The sequence below is a fragment of the Parus major genome, chromosome 5 (assembly GCF_001522545.3).
Source record: "Parus major isolate Abel chromosome 5, Parus_major1.1, whole genome shotgun sequence".
Lineage (NCBI taxonomy): Eukaryota > Metazoa > Chordata > Aves > Passeriformes > Paridae > Parus > Parus major.
The window spans coordinates 43,025,453-43,034,971 of record NC_031774.1 but is presented as its reverse complement, the minus strand read 5'-3'; positions in this window follow the sequence as shown (position 1 = coordinate 43,034,971).

Below are 9,519 nucleotides of genomic sequence, written 5' to 3'. Positions count from 1 at the left end.
TTTACTTATTTTAAGTTATTTAAGATACATTGGATTTTTTTTTAACAGAGATATGCAGGAATGGATTTGAATCAGAGTGCAAGTACAAATTGTGCTTAGCAGACTGAAGTAATTCTAACATTCATTTGAATCACAATGAAACAGAAATTTCCTGACGTCATCATCAAGACACCAGACATTCCTAGCACTCCAAAGGACACATGAGTTGAAACCAGATCAAGACCACTCTTCTCCTCACAGGCCTTTTGTTTGTTTCTCAGTTTAAATTCTCTATGTCACATACATAATTTTTTTCCTTATTGTTGATAAACGAAGGGATTAACAGTTAGCAAACATCTGATATAGCCATTCATAGACAGCAAAGGCTCCCCTCTGATCCCCTTTGCAATGAGTTCAGCATCCTTTAAAACAACCATGATCAGTTACTCTGCACATCCTTCCCAAATTTCATAATTGCATTTTCCATGGCCAGCTCTTCTAAGTCTTCCATTGTAAAGGCTCATCCATCAGTAAAAAGCAGTAGAGAAGAATAAAGAAAAAAACCCAAAAAACTGAAACCCACAGATGTTTATTGAGCAAAGAATACAGAAATTAAAATAAAAATTGTTAAATTCTACCAGAAAACTGGAAACAAAGGCTATTGAAACAGAGTATAATATAAATGAAGATAAGAAGAAAAGGTCAAATGAGGTGCAGCCATTATTCAGGTCTTTATGTAGGTATAGAGGAATTAAATATTCAAAAGGTCTTGGATGGTTTGGCTTATCTGTCAGCTTTATGCTCCTGTGAGAAAATAACTTCCTTCTTGGCATGAGCCATACTCCTCTGCTAAACTCCACTAAGTTGATAAGAAATCTTTGTTATGCTCATATAGCTCAATAATTTCAAGATTATCTGGTTGTACTTAGTTGAAAAGAAACCTTTTCTAGAGCTTTGCCTTATATTTCAGACTTAGAGAAATACAATTATATTCTTGAGATAATAGAAGAAATTAAAGTTAAGAGGAGGGGTTTTGTTTGCTTGGTCATGTTTTCCCCCCTTCCCTGCCTCTAAAAGGTTTAACTTGATATTTGGATTACACTTTACAGTGGAGTGAGCATGAGAAACTATTGTTTTATGAACTGATTTCTTCATTTCAGCTCAATAGCACTTTTAAATCTTTGTCTTTTGCCTAGCAGCTGTGTTATCTCATAAACACAAGAATTTTTGCTAAGAGTTGTCGGCCTCAGCAAAACTATAACAAACAAACAATTTAAAGACAATGTTTGATTAGCTGCACAAAAAAAAAAAAAAAGATCTGCACAATTTACACATCTACCCTGACAAATCTTTATCTTTTGTAAGCCTCAGACAATTGCTTACACCAAGTGATTGCCTACTGTTTAACAACAAAAATAAAGCATTGTAATCGCCAGTTTATTAACATAAGGTCCTGAACTTAAGGCACATGAAGTAGCTGGACAAAAAGACAATACAAAACTCCTCAGGATATAATGCTGTTTCATACACCATCACCATGGTTTGACCCAGGTGTGTTAGAGCCTAAAAGTTGTTTGTTCTTTTGTTTTTCATTTCTCACTCTTCCTCCCCTCTCAGCTCCATGTGGCTAAGCTTATAATATTTGAAAAATGAAGTTAGAAATGGCAGCATGTCAAACCAGTTCTATAAATAAATATAAATAAATTAATATGGTTTCAATTTCGAATAAATGTTTTGGCTGAGAGACAAGAGAGACCACATGGTTTAGCAGTGAAGACATTGGTATATTTACAATAGACTGATTCCGTTTTGCTTTGTCATTTATCTCTTCAAAGTTCTATACTATGATTTCTTATATTACATTGTAAGACCAATAGGATAGTAATTGTCTAGATTTTATATATTTATAGTGGCTACTATGATTGTGTTCAGAACTCAGAGCCTTGATATGCTGTTTTCATGAAAAAATAAAGATAAGAAATTCATGCTGCTGAAAAGGAATTTGTGGATCACTTAGCAAATTGAAATGCTTGAGTTAATATTGAAAAAAAAATTAAAATAAGTTTATTACATAGTCTCATTAGGAAGACAATAAAACTCTTTACTGTATTAACAGCTCTCAAAATAGCTTTTACCATCTTTGGAACTCTGATGTCACAGAACACAGTTTTCTCAACTCAACATCAGATCACATATCCAGCTTCCTAACAGCCTTTATCTGACACTGAACACACTCCAAAACACGCAAAACAGCTCCATGTCTCTGTTAATTTATGTTAGCTCACAATCCAGCTGAACTAAAATGGGGAAAAAAGAGGAAGACAAATCGACCCAAAATTGCAACACTGAGAATTTAAAAAGCATTTGAGCAGAATTACAGTTACCAGTACTACAAGCAAGAATTTTAGTTATTACACTTATTTTAGTGTAAGTAGTCTGTATTTAAGTAGGTTAGTGAAAGCATCCTTAGCATTTGAATGTTACTATGTTCAAAAATATTTAGACAGTAAATTTAGATAATTCATTGAAATATATTGTACACTTTCATTCTTATTTCTTAGGGGTTGCTTTTAATGACATCTAGTATAAGAAGACTTATGAGGTCTTTTCTAAGTAGGAAAAATATAAAAATTTAGAAGTTACTGAAGTAATCCTCAAAGTATAGGAATTCTTGTCATAGTATCTCATCTAAACCTTCTCTATTAACCAACAAAGCTCAAAACTAGCATATGAGTCATAATCAACAAAGTGAATCAGTTAGTCAAGCAATATGTTTCCCTATTTGTTTCTTATATGTGACCAAAGTTCTGTAAATATATCTCTTTAACCTTAATCTTCATAAATTATTTCAAATTAATTAAGTTTCAAATAATTATCATCAAATGGATTATTTCTGCACTGCAGTCTGTTCTACTCACAGAAAATGGATGGGGAGCTAAATCACAAAAACCTGCTTTTATTTTTGCTGATTGGCTAAAATGTTCTTAATTGAGAGAAAAATGAGGTTTAAAAAAGCAATACCTATCATTTGGTTAATCACTTCTCAATATATTTTATGAAGAAAAATCAACTCAGATATTATGTCCAGAGAGATTGATGAATGGATGGCAAACAGAGATGAGGAGAAAACACCAAATTCCTGGAATTTAAATGAGGGCTGTTTTCACTGCATTCGATCAACCAGATTTATGAAGTGTTCCTAAATTTCCTCCTCGTCATCAGGTACTGATGGGTCGGATTCACACTTGGTTGGGTTAGACTTCCAACAGGGCTGTGCAGTTTCAGTAGGGAGCACTTACCAAAGAGAAAGCTTGATCAAAACCTTTCAGATGTACTAAAAATACGAAGATAGGATGAAAGCTACTATCAGTCATGCAAAGGTGCTGGGTGACATCTCTTAAAATAATCCATCTATACAAAACCAAGGCCCTTCATTTTTGTAGTCCTATGGTGGTAAATAAAAGAGAAAAGTGAGAAATTAGGATGTTAAAATGGGCATTCTAGGCCTTGCACTGTAATTTCACTTGCACTTTAATAGTTTAAGTAAAGGGTTTTTACTGTCACTTTATAGGCATATGCTATTAATTCCTTCCATTTTTTAAAGTACAATCTGTTTACTCAACACTCACAGAAGTAACTTATATTATTCCAGAATAATATCCTACTCTCCCCACATTAAGAAAATATTAAGATGATTCTGAAGGAACTGAAATTTACTGTTCTCCTTTCCAAGATATGGTTATGCTCTCTTTTTATGTAGGTTATTCAATTTTCTTAAGGTCTATTTCAAGGTTATCAAAAGTGAATCAACTCCTTTAATTACTTTTTCTCTAAACTGATTTAGAGCCTAAATATTTTTCAGCTCTAACATATTATATCCTTTTTCAAATTTCAGTAGGAATTTCCTGCAACAAGATTTTCCACATTTCTAGCAGAATTTCCAGCTTTTCTAACTGATAAAACTACTACACAGTCCCTTTTAAATTTCTATAAAATTCAGCCCCTTTTATATATATGGAAGGTCATTTCCAATTCAGATAAATAACTCTGTCTAAGGCTTTTGATAGATCTAGGAAGGAGACTTTCAAAGACAAACAGGAGCCAGGCAACTACATTCCTCTGATAGCTAATAGGCATCAGGCACCTGTGCCTTTGAAAATCTCCCCCCAGTCAATCATGTTTGACAATTATTCATCAAGTTTTCCTACTGTTGTGCTGAAAAAAAAGTGAGCTGTCACTTTCAAGACTGTTCCTGTACACAAGAGAAGCCAAATCCATATCGATCAAAGTGACATGTTTGTAGTGCAAAATAAACTGAAACATCTATATAATTTATGGCTTGTTATGTTTGGTGATAAACAGGTGCTTTAATTAAGTTTGAGATTCAGAGCCTTTTAAACCTAGTGCCAAATTTTATCACCTATAAATAAAGAGGTCTTTGGAAAGAGAAATAGATAAGCATGGGTATTGATTTTGGTTACAGATGTGGATATAAGCCCCAGCACTTACAGCAAATAATATACTGCTTGTGCCTTTAAACTACAATTACCTGCAGGATAAAGTGTGTTCTGTCCTCTTCAAGGGAAGAGAAGGGCTGGAAATGTACAAAAGCATGTTTCAGCAGAAGAGAGGCTTTAGCAAATGCAAAGATACAGGGTTTCCAAACAGCATCTGGATACAGCTGTAAATTTGTCTTCATCTATGGGTGCCCCAGGAACTTTATTAGAAGTTTTGGCAATTAGATTCTGAAGTACTTATACATCTGAAGTACAGATATAAAGTGGAGGTTAGCTCATAGGGCAGGTTCCGATAGAGATAGTCACCTCAGTTCCTCTTTCACACAGAAAGGCTGAAGGCTTTAGAATTCATAGTGCACTTTTATATTGGCACATCCAAATATTTCTGCAGTGAATAATAAGCTTTCTTCTTCGTATTTTTGCCTCCTTTTAAGTGGATGAAAATAGAGGCATTGTATGAATATGGATAGAATTAGTGTTGCATAACTTTTGGGTGTATAAGCTCATTCTACAGTTAAGGCTGAAAACCAGGAAACAACACTGAGGATTTCACAGTACATATGAATAAATATATTTCAAAGAAGCTTAATGAAGTGTCTTCCCTTCTAACTATAGGGAAAAACTGCAGACTTGAAGCAGAAGTTTAATTCCTAAATATGAATTATTTAAAATTTTTCAAGGAAGACTGTAAATAACTTTTGTAACTTTTACAGTGATTTATTGGCATAGCAGGACCAAGAATCGAAAATTCTGAAGCAGATTTTTTATAATTTTGTTTTATCTTATCTGGCCCATGCATCAATAAAGTCTCTAGCAATGTTATTTTTTTTTTTTTAAGACCTTTATAGATTTCAGAGAATGAGACATGTACAACACCTTTTTAGCATTATTAGAACAAAGACTAATACAATAAGAAAATGTAAAGGACTTATGAGAAAAGTTGTAAGATGGAATATTTTTCATCAATTATTTTGGGACAGACTGTTTCAGATTCGTAAGATCAAACCTTGCATCAATTTTAGGCAGATGTTTTCTTTAGCTTTGGCTGTTGGAGGTGTCTAGTTTTCAGACTTTTGTTCTTATTCAGGTCTGGAAGTTAAAAATAAATGAAAAACTAATGCACTGTCTTCAAGCTGAAAATATATTACCATGTATCATCTTCAATAAAACAAGCTTGAAGTCCCCCTAATTCTGTGTCCACTCTCCCTCTCTTTAATCCTCAGACATCTTGTTTGCTATAAAAGATTTTACCTTGTCTTTCTTTCCTTTAAGAGGTAGTTTATAGCGTGTCCCAACCTAACTACCACTACTATAAGTAAGATAAAACTGGTGCTAGGTATCTCTGAGCAGAGAGCACAATCATTAAGAGAATGAGCCCAGTAAAAAAGGCAAAAGTAATGGCTCTATTTGAAACCTGTTTATTGGTTTTCTGTTTGCAAACTTTGCCACAGACATAATACCTCCAGTTCAGAAACAATATATACAAAACCTGATGAAAAAAAATCTTTTGAAAAAAGTCCCACCTTGTTCTTTTAGTCAAGGGAAAAGAAACTTACTCCAAGTTTATTTAGATCGGTGCTGTTAAATTTTGAACTTTCAATGTCCACTTTTAAATTTTCAGTATTTGTAAATATTAATGGCCCAAATCTTAATTAACTCATCTCAGTTTTGATATAGCATCTGTTTCTGAGACTGATGAACTCAACTGTCTTAGGAGTATCAGCCAGTCCGAGCAGGTTTGTCAAAGCTGATAGCAAAAAGAACTCTTGTTTATTAACTTTGGCCTGTCACACATAATGCTCAAACATTCATCATGCTTATAGGTAATTTTACTATTGCTCTCCAGGTCTGAATTGAAAACACCTCTTACTATTGTGACAATTCAGGGAAAAAAATCAGGTTCAGGGTGAAAGTTCCATAAAAGTGTGCTCAGAACACAACACTGAGTTTAAGGGAAGACCCAAAGGAAGGAGTGTTAAGGATTAAGGAAAGATCATGAAAGCTTTGATTTTTGGTGTCTTTTAACTCATTTATAGAAGCATATGGCAGGTCATTACATCAAATTGATATGTATTTAATTTTTGTCATATGATAAAAGGAAAGGAAGAAGCAGGTAGATTTTTGATGACATTAGAAAAATGATTAAAAATATAACTTTTCAATGATCCATACAAATTATTAATTTTGCTCACTCAAAAAGGGATTTAATTAAGAGAGAGAAAGAGAAAACATCTGTGAAGAGCCCAAAGAATATAGTCTTTTTATTTACTTTGAATCTGATTTCATATAATGAGTAAAGAACTTGTGGAATTCATTTCCGTGTGATACTATACAGACTATGGAATTTATAGTATCAGAATCTATAAACACACAGTTTACAAGGAATAATTATTCATATATCATATTTAAGGGATCTTGACAATAAAAGAATTGATTCTCAATTTGCATAAAATGCACTTCCTAAAGTTAAGAGATGTTGTCTGTATTGAAGATTGGGAAGAAGCAAGCTCTTATCTATGCCATGAATAGGTTTGGCTATAGGAATGTGGCTGAAAATACTTTTGTGTTAAAATGGCTCATTCAGAGCTCAGGTGGTAGCAGATCTTCAGCAGCAGAATTCTGGGGGTCAACTGTAAGATTTGAACAATTCAAGCACTCTCACCACAGAGTGCAATGAAAATAGGAAGAAGTTTGAACTCTCTATTGTTTGCTTTATTTTTTTTACTAAGTTGATGCGTATCATCTCTGAAACAGTGGGTGACACAGGTGAGAGTAAAGCCAAAGGCTCAGCTAAGGCACATGTCACTGAAGAGCTAAAAAAGTGTGAATCTATTTGTCTGGAAGAAAGTTCCAAGCTTGTTTTGATGTCAAGAACATTTTGCTAAGAGTACTATTTGGCCCAGGGGTATTAACTATTGAATTTTCATCTTTGATTTTCTCACTTTTTTTTTTTTCCTTTTTATTTTAATACAGTAAGCTGAAGGCTGAAAAAGGCAGACACACAATGTTTTTGACAAGGGTGACATCTTAATTAGCCTGAAGAGTTAGACTAGTTATCTCAAAGGATTTTAGTCCTCCTCTACTCAAGAGCCTGTGTATTTTTATCTCTAAAATTATGTACATTTTTCAACAATGAAGTCCTCAAAGTGAATGTGAGAAAATGAAGAGCCTTCCTGTTGCCTGCAGCCACTTAGTTTAACTATAAAGTGGTAAATTTTCAAAATTTGAGAACATTTTTCTGTCTTGAGAAAACTACTATGCAAAAAGTCATCTAGGATAAAAGAATCACCAAAATGTTTAATTGATTGGTTTGGGTTTAGTGGGGTCTTTTGTGTTTTTGTTAATTTTTTTGTGGTTTGTTTTTTGTTTGTTTGTTTGTGACTTTTATTTCAAGCACTGTCATGAAGCTAACTGGCATATAAATGCAGGCATTGATTTCAATATATATGCATCTTCTTTATGGTTTATTGAACTAATCAATCTCAGTGGAATGTGTGGTAGGACAAAAAGCAGCAGCCAAACAGCAGTGCTCTTTTCTGGCTTTGCACTATAATTCACATCTTTTTTGGCTCTTCGTGTACTTGCTAAAAACTATGTCACATATTTAACTCAGTAACATCTTACCAGTAACATATCACAAACTTCTATTTTTGAATGTAAATAGTAAACAAGGGGAAGAATGGAAAAGCAATAAATAGGTCTAAGTTGCACAGAAACTTAAGAAAAAGAAACCACACTCTTTGGATTAATTATATATTTCACAGTGGATTCCACTTCACACTATTGCTTGCATAATACAAAAGGAATGTTCTTTCCAATTACTAAGGTTTTCTCTTGATAGATACTATAGTTAATTGACTGAATCTTTGCAAAAAGCATAACTCTGTAAAGACTTGGAGTCAGTTTCAATATTGCTGAAGTTGTTTCCACTCTCATTTGACCCCAAAAGGATGGCACAGTCAATAGTATAAAATAATTTTACAAGCCCTAAAGTTGTCAGAAGGAAAAACAAATATTCATTCTCTAATATGTTTAATTTGCTTATCCTTGTTCTTCTGGATGAGGGTTATCATGATTGCTATAAGTTGCCGATTTAAAAATGTGCGATGACATTGGACAAATTAGGAAATATTCTGCTATGGATTTGGCAAAAGTGTACTTTTTTCTTTTATACCTTTTTTCCTAAGGTATATCTCATAGATTTTTGTTTTATCACAGGCAAAGTAAAAGATGCTTTTAAGGACTAAACACGAGGGAAAGAGTTTGCTGAGCCTCCACTGATCTCCCAGGTATTCAAATGCATGACAAATTTGTACAAAGTGAAGAATAATAGGCACATAATTAAAAGTTTTTAATACTTTGAATCTGATTTCCTCTCATTCCCCTATGCTATTAAAGAATGGCACCCAGTTATTCAGGAGCAAATGTTGCTCAACAGTATCAAATTATTTTTAAATGTCCCATTTTCGTGCATGTTACAGATCCTTAGCACATTATGCATAAAAAGAGATCTTAGTAACTGCATATTCAAAGCCTTTAGCTCATGGTTAAATCAAATCTTTTAAATGTCACACCTTCTGGGTCTTTTAAGTCATATGAATTGTTCGAAGAATTTAAAAATTATGTCAAACAGCTGCTCTGCACTTTTTATTAACAATATCTGTTCAAATATACTCATGTCTTCTATACTTCTACATCTACTCTGTGTATATAGCACATACCTATATCAAGATAAAAAAGAATAGGGTGAATAACTTAAATGTGGTAGACCTCAGCTTTCCAGGTGTTTGGAAATCACAGTTTGTACTGATATATATAGCACTAAAAATGTAGAAGACAAATGTTGTCTTTTGAAATTTTTGTTTTGTATCCATACTAAGAATATTCATTATACTTATCTATATACATATCTGAAGTATATGAAATTTGAATATAGCTCAGTTTTGCCTTGACTTTAATTATTTGGAATTCATCAGTGGTGGCTGATTGGAAATGTTAGTCATGATTTAGGAGTTCTTCCTAT